The sequence below is a fragment of the Passer domesticus genome, chromosome Z, assembly GCF_036417665.1.
Source record: "Passer domesticus isolate bPasDom1 chromosome Z, bPasDom1.hap1, whole genome shotgun sequence".
Taxonomy (NCBI): Eukaryota; Metazoa; Chordata; class Aves; order Passeriformes; family Passeridae; genus Passer; species Passer domesticus.
In genome coordinates, this window is record NC_087512.1 from 41743034 (window position 1) to 41752040 (window position 9007).

At 35.2% G+C, this 9007-nt stretch overlaps 1 long non-coding RNA gene across 1 annotated transcript in view; it reads left to right on the forward strand.

Annotated features, from left to right (window-relative positions):
• The window catches only part of LOC135290446 (uncharacterized), a 40528-nt gene extending 31778 nt beyond the window's left edge, over positions 1-8750 (forward strand). The window contains exon 6 of the long non-coding RNA XR_010353214.1: positions 8695-8750. This is a non-coding gene — a long non-coding RNA (uncharacterized LOC135290446). The remainder of the gene's footprint in view (positions 1-8694) is intronic.
• The last annotated feature ends 257 nt before the right edge of the window (positions 8751-9007 follow it).

Below are 9007 nucleotides of genomic sequence, written 5' to 3' on the forward strand. Positions count from 1 at the left end.
GTGAAGTAAAATTCTTGAACCAAAATCAATTTATCTGGAAAAAGATACCCAACAAAGACAACACCTCTAAGCATTATCCCCACTAGGGATGTCACACCAGACACTGTTTCCTCTTAGACTTCTTATGGTTCATGACATGCTTAAAAAAATGTAGCAGTCCTGACAGTTTTGTACACCCTGGATGTAGCTCAAGGCCATATTCATTACTCATGGACGTGTACTGCTCATGGAATCTCACAGACTTGACATCACAAAAAGGAGGCAAAAACCTGTATGAGGCAAACCCTCTCCATGTACACAAACAAATTGGAGGTCATAACTTCAGAGCCTTTACATCAGTCCAAACAAGCCTCAGCCTCTCCAGAAATTTTCAACGAAAAATATTTTGGCCCATATATGTAATTCTAAAACTGATGTAAAACAAAGTGATGAATATTTTCTATTCAAAGTTACAAGACTTTTTATTCAACTGAGTCCAAACCAAGGAGTGATTCCATATCAATTTAAGCACCTTACAAGGAGCTTTTGAGCACCAAAGTAGGAGGAACTGCCACTGTCTTAGTTTTAGAAGGCAGTACTTTTTTTTAATATTTGCCTTTTTTCCTCTTGCATCCTATACTCAGATGGCTGAAAATTCCCCCTGTTTCTGTCTTCTACAAATATTGCTTTCAGACTCCATTCCCTCCTTTAAGTTGAAGCAGTTTTCAGGCTATTCAGGAAATTCTCTCTTCAAATAGTTTTGATAAGATTCTTTCTTTTTCTTACATAATCTACCCCAGATCAAATATATTCATTTATGCAGATAAAGGTCCTGGTTTCTAGATCTTCTCATGCTCTCTGCCTAGAATGAAGGTTAGCCCAGAATGGTATATGAAGTGATAAAGTGAGTTTGTTCCTCACTTCTTTCAATGTCAGTATCTGAAGCTAGGATTTTTGAAGGAAGGCTTCAACAAGGAGGATTTAAAACAATAAATAAGTAAATTATTCTGGCAGTGGGATAAATTCACTACATAACAATTACAGAATTTTAGAATAGGCAACCTGTCACAGGTTTAAAAGAAAAAATAGTAAAATCTAGGCTACTACAAAGGTAAGTAAGTTAAGATTCATTTTTTGAAAGCATATACAAAGTGGCGAATACTGCAATTACATGCCTGTATATTTTTGTTTTCTTACCTTTAATCAATATCCAGAAATAATGTATTTACAACAATAAGTGCCTCTTGAAATCTTTATTTTCAATATTTCTTAATGACTGTCACGTTCTGCAGTTCAGTCAGATCTGTCATAATCACAAACTACAACACACCTCCTTAGTGTGCCCTACATCATTTTATGAATAATTTCTATTCTCCATCGACTCCAAAACCTCTCCTTCCCAAATTATTTTCTCTCTACTTTTATGAATCCATTACACTTCTATGTGATCTGTTTGCGTCTGTCTTCAATTATAAACAATTTTATGACCAAAGTCTCTGTGAAATTTCATAACATAATAACTTACTGTATATTTTTGCATATATTAGTCAGCATTCCAACTAAAAAAATTAGTGATTCTGATATCTTCACAAGACTAGTCTGACCCAGACAATTAAAAAAATATTTCCTAGAATTAATACACAGAATTTGAATGTTTAAATGCTGCTGTACAGGTGACACTGCTGTATTAATTCATAGGAAACTAGTGCAGGAAAAATTCTGCAACATGGCATCTGTTGTTACCAAACCTGAAAGATTAACCTGAAAAGCTAAACAGCAGGTAAAGACAGATGTGAAACTATAATCAGCATTTTCTAAAAGACTACATAATTTTTCAAAAAATACCTTACTGTTTTTTAGAGATTTTTTTTTTTAGACTGACAACCTCAACAAGTAAAGATTGAATACAATGTTATCTTTTAAGCATAAGGTTTTTAAAACATAGTTTGTGTCATTTAAAGATAATTATACCTGAAACAGGTATGCAAGACTCATGGTTGCATCAGTGCAGTCTGGTCCCTAGTATTTTTATTCATTCTTTTCAGAAACATTGTAAGCATAATGTCAGAATTTAAAATTTTGCACACATCCTTTGCATAACTGTGAAATGTAATGCATGTAAAACAGCTCTATCACTTGCATAACTGGCATGGCTCAAAGGTGCATGTCCTGGTTTTGGCTGGAACAAAGTTATTTTTCTTCCTAGTAGCTGTTGCAGTGCTGTTGTTTGGATTCAGCATGAGAATAATGATGACAACAGACTGATGTTTTGGTTGTTGCTAAGTAGTGCTTACCCTAAGCCAAACGCTTTGCAGGTGCACAAGAAGCTGAGAGGGATCACAGCCAGGACAGCTGACCCAAACTGGCCAATGGGATATTTCCTACGATGGAATATCATGCCCAGTTTATAAACAGGGGGCAGCTGGCTGAGAGCTGCTGATTGCTGCTGGTCTGACCCTCAATGAGTAGGTGGTTAACAATTGTATTGTGCATCATTTGTCTTTCCTGGGTTTTTTTTATCTCTATTGACTTTCTTTTCAACCCAATATTATTGTTGTCACAATTATTATTAAATTTTATTTTAATTTCATTTAATCTTTGTCCATGGGTTTGGATTTTTTTCCTGTTTCTCCTTCCCATTCCCCTGTGTAGTTGGGGGCAGTAAGGGAGCATCTGTGCAGTTCTTAGTTGTTGGCTGTGATTATACCATAACAGTGTATTTTAAGTAGGCAGGGGGCAAAATCAACAGATTCTTCCTAACCATGCAGTGCCTTGCTCTGGATACTAAATGCTGTGTCACTGTCGGACTGGTTTGCATGGGTGTTATGTAGCATTTGTAGTGCTTTGTTTGTAGACTTTTTGACTCCAGCATAATCAAGTAAAAACCCACCACCTTTTCAAAATAGACAAGTATGCATCAGCCTCTAATTTTCCAGCCTTTCTGTCTTAGAATCCATATTTCACCCATTTTAATGTGCTTTTATCCAGGCAGAAACAAAATAAATATCCTTAAATGAAGGACATCTCATACTACAGTATATCCTAACTCCTGGTGACAGCTCAGGGTCAGCATTCAGCACTAGGTTATAGAGAAATGCTGATTAATAAGCCTTTGCAAGACTGCTTTTAGGTACCTTAGTACAATGACAAATGCCCGGGTTCTAGAACAAATGGTTTTAGACCTTTACAGCAACTCCAAACTGAATTTCCAAAAGCTGAATAAAATTTCCAAATAAGTAAAAGCGTATTATTGTCTTTAGTCCTTCAGACATTCATGCAGCATGCAAGAAACTCACTAGATTTTTTTTTTGCTAAAGGAACTAGGAACAGTTAGTTTCACACTGAGACCAAAAAAAATGCTTACACAGGACACTGCTGTGTAACACACAGAAGTCTGCATGAAATATGTAAACCAAAAAATCTTCATAAACAATATGCAGGCAAATTAAGGTAACTTACTAGGCTTTGAAATTTAAGTCTGTATAACACACATTAAAATGCTTAAAAACTTAAAATATATTAAATATATGAAATCCAGTATGCTAATTTCTATAAAAAGAGAACTTCACTTAAGCTTCCAGGAGATCTTTTAAAAATCTTTACATATGAATTCTAAAATCATTCCCTAATTCTTTTGCTTATGCTGGCAAAAGCAAGCCCAATGAGATGTGAGCACTAAAAGGAAATCTGGTGCCTTGTGTCATTATGAGAGTACAAGAGCACCATTCTGAAAGGCAGTACTCTTAAAAAGGGAAAGGCCTTGTTTAAAGCAGTCACCTTGAAGAGGATCAGTATTCCTGAAAAAAAAAATATTGTCTCAAAAGACATAAAGAAATCCTTTTTTAAAATGCTAGATGTTTAAACTATGTGTATTTATCTGTGGTCTTAGTAAGCCATATCGTAAATCTCAGTTCAAGCCCCACAAACTTACAAGTTTCTGCTTGCACAGTGGTAATATATGAGCATATATTAATTAATCAACACACCCTGTGGATTCCACATTTGACCAACTACACTGCTCCTTTCAGTGTAGTTTCTCCACTACAAATGTTCTTGGTATTTGTTTCAGTAAAAAGGAGCAGAATTTACTTATTCCACACAAAGTGCGAGATTACCTACTGTCTTAAAATATATGCAGCCCAAAAAACCCTATTTTTAAAAAAATACAATATATATTAGGGTGCAATTGCAAAATTATGTATTCTTTCATGGCAGATGAAAACATTGTCTTAAAACTGAAGGAAACATGTTTAAGTCAAATCAAAACATTTAATTTCACCTGAATGGCTAAGAGGTATCTATTATTTTAAAATAAAAGCAAGGTAAATTTCTCAAGAATAACTTATTTTTTGTAAGAAAGATGCAAGTATTTAAGTTGAAAATTTCTAAATAAAACTTTCTTAGAATTTTTTCTAAGAGATCAGAATTTGGGGAAAGGGTGTGTACTCAGATGAGACTGTCTGATGAATGTGAATTGCAGTTGCAAAGTATACTAGCTAACCAGAATCTGCATTTTTCACTCTTTCCAAGAAAATTCAATTTTTTACTGCAGTACAACAAAACTAAGATATCAACCTTTAACTTCTGCTGGTACAAATCTAATCCTGTTATCTCCTGCTCACCCATTGCACAGTGAGTGTTTCAGTCCCACATCTCCATCTGTGGCCTTCTAGCCATTCCCACAGAGATGACATCAAAGCTTGGAGATCTGCATTTAGAAATAAATGGGACACATCAAGCTGTTGCTGCTGTCTGCTGAGAGAATCTCAATCTCCTTCTCTTATAATACCCAACAAGGTTCATGAGTTGGGAAAAGGACGTTGTCGCGATCTTTGACTCTCCAAAGAAATCCAGAAGAACAAAGAAACTTCCCAGAAAGTTTAGTACTGATGCATCAGATGTCAACCACTCTTGATAGGACAGGGGATCTCAGTTTTATTTCCTCTACTGTAGAATACAATGCAAATGTCAACTAGCTCCTTGCACATTCCTGAAAAAATTGCCATGGTAGAATGCTCTTTTGACTTTTTGCTCTATTTTTGTTTGTTTGGTTGGTTTGTGGTTAGTTTTGTTTGTTTGTTTGTTTGTTTGTTTGTTTTGTTCTGGTTTTTACCTAGAATCTCAGTCAAGTCCATGAGCCAAAAAATATTTTTCTGTATATTCCATTACATTTCTAAATTTTTCTACTCCTTTACGTTACATTTCCTTTGAAGACACAGAAATCCACTGGGCCTTAACAGCAGATATAATAATTTTTTTACAAGAAATTAACAGTTTCTTCTTATGTCTCTCTCACTTGGAAGGACTAAAAATTCAGAGTTACTCACTGAATATCTGTTTTTTGTGTGGTGGACTGAGAACATTTATTTCCTAACAGCACCAAAAATTTTGTAACAGTACTTTCCATGTGATTTTTTCATCTTGGCAGATGCTACCATTTGCTTTATGTCCACAAGTCTATAGAACTGGCCCATTATTTGCCAAATGATCAGTCCACCCATCTCAACATTTTGACACCTTTGGAGTTTCAAGGTCAAAAAATATACATAATTTGCAAACTTTCATTCTGAGCCCACACACTCACTGCAAAATGCTAGAAAGACAGAATATAACACACTTGGATTAGCTCGTGGGTTAGAACATTTTCTTTTTTCAGACTTTTCGTATTCTTTCCCATGTTTAAGAAAATGCTGAAGGAAAAAGATAAAGCCAAGAGCCCTTTTTTTCAGCATACTGCAAACATACTTGTCTCTACATACATTCAGGGTTTGTCCATATACTCCATACCATCAATCCAAAAACAGAACTATGTAGGTATGTTTAGAAATGCCACACAATGAAACACTCTAGATCTGAAGGAATTATTTCAACAGTTATCCAAACAAACAAGGAAAGGACTCCTACTCTTTTCTGATGAACAGTCTTGCACAACACTGTTTTTCGTATAAATAAGGACATTAGTGCTTAATGCTGCAGGGGGACCTCTGCAGTGGCACTTGTCAGAAGAGTTTGTACAGCAGCTAGCAAATCAGCAGTTTTGCAAAGTTCTTCAAAAAACATTTAATGTAAGGATTTTCTGTAATGCATGAATGCATTCTCTTCCACTGTGTTCTCTTCCAATCTCTGCTGATTGTTGTCTGTAGCTCAAATTAGCCTAAAATGGAGCAGTTTGCCACCTTAACTAGTGATCTGCTCAGCCAGCTTCTTCCGGAAGCTGAGCTTGTAAAAAGTAGTTCACAGAGTATGATTCAAGAGAGAGCTGCTGACACTTAACTTTTAGACCTGTTCTCGTTAGCTTTCTCAAGATTGACTTTTGAAAACATTGTCAAATATTTGTCATCTGCCTATGCACTCCTATACCTTAAAAGAACAAAGTTATTATATACAGTAATTTTTTTACACTTTTTTTTGTGTGGAAAATCAGTTCTGTTGACTTATAGAAATTGTGTGGAAAGACAAATCTATCACATGCAATGAAGAAAAATTATTGGATTAAATTAATATTCTTTAAATATCAAACTGACTTTCATCTTGCACACAGCAGAACACATGGACTGGAATACCAATTTTATTGTTAAAAATTGAAGCACCAAACTAATTGTTAAAATTCTAGAATAACAACCTGTAGGCTGTTACTTAACTTATCTGAACCATTTTCTCATGACCCTGTCCTTATGATGGATCATCCATCCAAGTCAGTGTGGTGTATTTGGTTTGATAAACTAACAATAACTTTCACAATAGGCTGCAGATCTCTATAACCAAAGCCATATAACACTCCTCCTTTGACAGCATCCATATAAACAAAGTATTAAGTCAGTAATTATGCTGCTGCTTTGCATTTTCCATTTCAATGACAGATATTTTGTCATAGAATCGTGACATAATTGGTGTATTCCAAGAGTGAAAACAAAAGGAAAATACTGGTTTGCATTGCTTGTCAGATACAAAAAACAATTTGGTGTTAAACATTTTAAGCTTATTAAAATAAATGTGTCATTTAAACCAGCCAAATACAAGAAAAGCATATAATTTTACTTTCCATAGTGGACTTGATCTTAACCTAAATTATTTAGGTTTTATAGACCCTTTTGGGAATCTGCAACTCAAATTATGAGTGAGTCTTGAGCACCACCTAAGTGCTTTACTGACATTTTATTTAACTGATCATGAATTCAAACAACTCAGTCCATCTCTGCAGCCGATATAGTTTTTACTTCTTCAGAGTTCCTAAGATTCATAAGCTAATCTATTTTGTCTTTTGTCTTTGTGACTTTAAAAACTTAAAGACTGTCTCACGTATCACATGAGTAAGTAAATAGTGAAGGGATGAGAATAAGTGCTTCAGATTTCTATTCTACACTCATTTACATTCTACAGGATGAAAAATGGGAAAGTCATGAACTAACACTTCAGAAATATGTGATGATAGGCCAGCCCCAAAATACATCTTTCTTTGTAAGAAAACATCTATATTAAATCCAAAATACAAAGACTTTAAAGCAAAACATCCTTAGTTTCAAGAAAGATGCCAATCCTTCTGATGCTTATATCTTATTTTCAATGCAACTTTCTTGTATAAAATATAAGTTGCCTTTACAATCTTTTCTTCATTTGTTTTAGTGAAGGAAAACCCAATAAAGCAAGCTTTGCTGGCCAGCTAATGTTATGACATCTTAATTTTCCTTCAACAAAGAAGCTGAAAAATACTGTCAAGGTTTAAGCCCAGCCAGTAGCCAAGCCCCACACAGTTGCTCACTCACTCCCCAGCCAGCAGGACTGGGGAGGGAACTGGAAGGGTAAAAGCCAGAAAACTCATGGGTTGAGAGAAAGACAGTTTTAGAGGGAAGGCAAAGGCCGCACACACAAAAAAAGTAAAACAAAGAATTCATTCTCTGCTTCCCATGGGCAGTTAGGTGTTCAGTCATCTCCAGGACAGCAGGGCCCCACCACAAGTAATAGTGACTTGGGAAGACAAATTTCATCACTCCAAATGTTCCCCCCCGGTTTCCTCCTTCTTCTCCCTGTTTTACATACTGAACTTGATGGTCAGAAATACCCCCTTGCTCAATTTGGGTCGCTTGTCCTGTCTCTGTCTCCTCCCATCCTGCCATGTACCCCGACCTCCTTGGTGTTGTGCAAAAACAGAAAAAGCCTTGGCTCTTTGTAAGTCCTAATTAGAAGAAGCAAAATCCTCTCTATATTATCTTCCTTGTGTTAGCACAAATATGAAACACTGCCCATACAAGCCACTGTGAAGAAAATTAACTCTACCCCAACCGAAACCAGTACAATGCCTCATGTTCTATATAAGAGTTTTAAACAAAAATTAAGGCATATTGGAAGAAAAGAATGTATTTGGGTGGTGTCATTACAATCATACTTAATTGTTTTTAAGTTAGAAAATGATAGAGATGCTGGTACTGTTTGGAGATTAAGATAATTTTTTTAAGATGGTGGTGATATTTATAAAAAAGAATGAGCACTGAAGACACAAAATTTATTATTTAAAATGCAAGACAAAAAGCTACAATGATCTATGCTGTCAGCCTTTCTGTCAAGACATTATGTTCTTGTGAATATGTGCTTCCCAGGTTGCTTAATGAAAAGCATCAGGTGAGTATTTGCTGAAAATTCTAATTAAGTTTATACAATGGCCAAGAAACAATACAGGAACTTATTAATAACACCACAATTACAATTTCTCCTGGAAAGTGTCTGCGACAAGTTAAAGAGCAAGCTGTAAAAAAGGGATGAACAGGAAAATATGAGTTACATTTGAAAAATAAGTATGCAGTGTACTGACAGTAATTTGATTCTGATTATTATAGCTGATAAACTGAATAAGAACTTCTTGTTGACTTTCTTTGATTCCTTAGACAATGTATTTTGGAAAAACTGATACCTGAACAGATATAATTATCTTTGCTTTAATATGCCCTCTGTTAAAGAAGCCTCTTATTTCTCTTCCAAAGACCTTAGAGGTCATACAAGAAAAATATTAAAAATATTTTACAGGAGTGTGGGT